Raw genomic sequence first — 4,956 nt, forward strand, 5'->3', positions numbered from 1 at the left:
TCCTATTCAGTAAGCCGTATACGCGATTACTTTCCGCCATTGAACAATGATCTAATGCATTCATTTTATTCACTAAATCGGTCTGTGTCGAATAAAGCTGTTGCTGCAACTGCTTCATTTGTTCCTCAAGTTGCAGACGCGATTGTCTTTCCTGGAATATAAATTGCATCACAAATTTATAGTGTTCATCCGTCATTACAGATCCCGGCGTCGGCGGTGGTATCGTCTTTCCGTCTAATAAAAATCCGTGACAAACACAAAAAACTAACATAAAAATGAGAATCATTTTTGACAGTACTAGCGTATTCAACTGAACCATAATACATCAATACAATAGTATTTCAATATTTGTACTATAATCAGTAGATAGTATAGTTAGATTAAAAATCACATGAATATCGATATCCTTATACATAATGTTACATTGAAAGATTCAAAAGCCGCTTGGTTTATTTTATTAATTTTTAAATATATCAATCAAATGAATGTCTCACTGAAAATAATTTCTTGACTCATATACAAATTAAATCATATCTGAAGTTATACATTGAATTGTGACTTTAGTTTTCTATGTTGCTTTGTCTTTAGTTTTCTATGTTTTGTCTAGTAGACTATTATTTGTCTGTTTGTCTTTTCTTTTTTAGTCATTGTGTTGTCAGTTAATTTTCGAACTATGAGATTGACTCTCCCTCTTTTACTACTATTCACATTATTCTAGTGGCTAAGGAAAAGGCTACTCTAGTGAAGAAGATAAAGCATTGTTTAAGACCTAATCTGGTGAAGGACTTTTGAGCGATTTTAAAGTTAATCAACTAGTAACAAACATATCAGTGAAACTGAAAGGAAACTTAAAAGAATATTCCCACAGATACCTAAGTGCAGATAATTATCTGTTTTTTGCGTTTTTCAACGCTTATTTCAAAATTATTAAAACATGTTTTTTTTTTGTTTTAGTACCTCTTTTATTAAAATGAAAACAAAGCTTAAAATGAATGTCCGGATAACATTACAAGACTTATTATACAGGATAATTCGTATTAAAAATTGCATAACTACTGTTTAATGATTTTTTCTCTGGCACACGGATGTATAGACTTATACTTATGACTCGTTTTAAGTTTTTTTATATAAACATAAATTCACCACAACAAGAAGGTTGTTTGTCTTTCACATTACATGTCGGTTGTTCATTATATTTGTCACTAATTAACCCATCAATACCGATCGGTATACATATATTTAGAAGTATATGTCTACACAGTAAACGCACAGAGCGTCAGAGGACAGCACATCACAATTAATGTGTTGTCAATTATTCGAATATATATGAAAAAGATCTTGAATTTTTTTTCTTCTTTTTATTACATATATAGTGTTTTACGGGCGTATGGCATTTGCACTGAATTTTAAACTTTTCATTCTTTCATTTGTGCTTATTTTATTTTTTCATTTCCGCCGATTTTATATTTGCTGCTTTTGCATTTACCGTTTAACATAGGAGAGTGAAAACGATCGCGAGAAAGGTATAACTTTTTTCTACACATCTTAGTCTTTAATGTCTTTAAATGATATGTCTGCAATACTTATAGGTGGAACTTTTAAGTGCTGTCCGAAATACTTGTATCAGTTATATACTGCACACAGATGTAATAAAGGGCTGCGCTTTAGCGCATGATACGCCCGTTGTTTGAAAGACGACGGGCGTATAAAAATGGCAAAAAGACTACAATGACAATGAGGGGCAGCAAGAAGATAACAGGGAAAGTGAAGATGGTGAAAGTGACTCTACTGAAAGTTATGATCTAAATGAGGAAGTAGGTGATGAAAGTAAGGATTTCATTGATGATGAAGATAAAGCTTTCATTGATGATGAGGAGGCCTCTTCTGAGAATGAAGAAATGAGGATTTTTCTGATCAATGAGGACTTAAAAGCTGAACTAGGTTTAATCATCAGTGTCTTCTTGAACACTGATGATTAAACCTAGTTCAGCTTTTCAATATTTAGCATAAAAAACAAATATCATTAACATTGGCATATAACATAGAAGTCTTCAATGCAATATAAGGAAAGTGATATATGATTATGGGTTTTAGTAATTCTATGGCTGATTTCCAAATTTTATAGTAGTTTAAAAGAAGGTAATTTTCTTGGGGTATATTGCTCATAGTTAGATTCTGTTGAACACAGTAAGGAATCCATACTAAATTATACAAAGATGTATGCAAAAGTTGTTCAAATGGTGCTTAATATGGTGGATAATGATTATTACCTTTTTATTGTTTAGAATATTCACAAGATGATCATATTGATAAATGTTTAGGAGACTTGATTTCCTTATTTTTTTCATAAAATGACACCCTTTAACATTTAAGGAATATTTAGTCACATGTTAGGATTTTCATGTTGCCACTTGTTCACTTATTATGTGCTATTGTAGACTAGTTATGTTTTATAACATTTTTTATTGCGCTCAACCCTTCCACCGAAACCGAACTCTTTAAAAAAGCTGCAATGCTAAGGTATCATTTGTGATTTCAATTGCAAACCAATTTTAACAAGAGTAAAACATCCTATATGCAAAAACAGTATTTGATTTTTATCCATAGCTTAGATAGTAAAAATGTTATCATAAAATGATATATGCCTCAGGGAACAGTTAGTATCCCAGGGACTGCTAATGTGCTTTCTCTTGCAACCATTCAATAATAGTACAAACGTATGACATTCATGGAACCTATTTTTTACAAGAAATTTAATGTTTTAAATTGAACTAAAGATTTTACAAATTTTATGTTTTCATCAGATTTTATTAAGTATTATTTGTTACATCAATAGATATAAACAATTCACCAAAGTTTCATAGACATTGGTGAAAGCCTTTTTGAGTTATTGTCCGAAGTGTTTAAAATCCCCCCTTTTTTATGAATAAAGCCCCATAAATCCAAAACTTAAAAATCTGAAATTTATAAAAATTGAAAGGGAGCTTACATCAATAGATATAAACAATTCACCAAAGTTTCATGGACATTGGTGAAAGCCTTTTTGAGTTATTGTCCGAAGTGTTAAAAATCCCCCTTTTTTATGAATAAAGCCCCATTAATCAAAAACTTAAAATCGGAAATTAAAAAAAAACCGAAAGGGAGCTTACGTCAATAAATATAAATAATTCACTTAAGTTTCATGGAAATTGGTGAAAGTGTTTTTGAGTTATTGTCCGAAGTGTGGACGACGGACGGACGGACGGTACGACGGACGGACAACGGTATACCATAATACGTCCCGTCTAAAAGACGGGCGTATAAAAATGGAAACTACTTCTCTTATTTACGCACTCTCACCAGACAAACAGTGTTATGAAGTGATGTGAAAAATAATTTGCGAACTCTGCTGTCAAAACAACTTTCCTTTGTGGCCGAGGTTATGCATATGTCTTTGAACAAGCAATGCATAACGCAATTATGGATGCTTTTCCACAATGTAGAATAGATTGTTGTCGTTTTCATCTGTCTCCGAATGACGCAGGAAAACCCAGTTTGTTGTGCTGAGCACAAGAGTATAAAGACAAATTAAGTGGCATTGATAAATAGCTATCCCAATTGACCAACAATTCATAACATTTGTACTACTGGCTAACGAAAAAGGTCTATGATGATAAAAAAAAATACAACTGTAATTTACCGACGCAAATGAAAAACTAAATTGGCGCAAATGAAATGCAGATCGGCGCAGATGCAAAACGCCGGTAATTTCAAGTTTATGAAATTGTTCATAAGATAGATTTATTAAATTTCATTCATTCAAAGGATATATTTCTTAATTGGCACCTCGAAGCTATTTATGTACCAAGCTACTTTGACATTTAGTTTTCATGACAATGATTTTATCATTATTGATATCTATTGAATACATTTTTTAATAACAAAGTTGCTTTATATATAATACATTTTTTAAGTTAAAAAAAAATTTCAAGTGTTTTTTTGTCCAAAGAAATGACTTTTTGTCCGTATTTTTTTGTCTGTGACTTTTTGTCTTGTGAAAAGTAAAATCACAAAAATACTGATCTCAGAGGAAAATCTAATCGGAAAGTCCATAATCACATGGCAAAATCAAATGACAAAACACATCAAAAACGAATGGACAAGAACTGTCATATTCCTGACATGGTACAGGCATTTTCAAATGTAGAATATGGTGGATTAAACCTGGTTTTATAGCGCTAAACCTCTCACTTTGATGACAGTCTCGTCAAATTCCGTTATATTTCCAATGATGCGTAAACTAAACAGACATAATAAATAAAATAGTCAAAATATGGGTACAGCAGTCATCATCGTGTATCAATTTTAAAAGGAACAATTTAACAGAACACAATAACATCTATCTACAAACACATTCATTGATTCGCGTGTCTATACGTTATGACTTTCTGTCCTACATGCTTGTTGTCAATAATTTACACATCGACAACGCTCTGTATGAATAAATATAAAAAAAACTATAATGTCTACACTTTTCTTTGAGCATAAAGCATGACATGAATTAACTATTTCTTAATCTGTTTAATTATTTAATTGATTAATTCATTGGTGTTAAACGCCACTTTCAGTATATTTGGATATTTCACGGCAGCCAGTTTTTATTGGTGTGACCAATTACCTTTGGTAGGAACTGACAACCCAAGTCAAGAAAGATAAGAGTCGCACGTACGGGAGCTGCACGTAGGGGGGCCGAAATCATAACATCAGTGTTAACAGGCTCGATTCAGTAATTGAACTACTGTAAATTGAGAAATGATTGCGAGGTTTTCCTTAATGCGAATAATGCGACTGTTAGAGTATCGCAATTAATGAAACTTGCTTTCTGAATTCGATGCTTCTAAAATCAATTTAAATTCAATGAAATTTATTTGAATTGGAGTCAGCAACATGGTAAGGTAGTAAAACTTAAATGCAATA

Source organism: Mytilus edulis, chromosome 7 (assembly GCF_963676685.1).
Source record: "Mytilus edulis chromosome 7, xbMytEdul2.2, whole genome shotgun sequence".
Classification (NCBI taxonomy): Eukaryota; Metazoa; Mollusca; class Bivalvia; order Mytilida; family Mytilidae; genus Mytilus; species Mytilus edulis.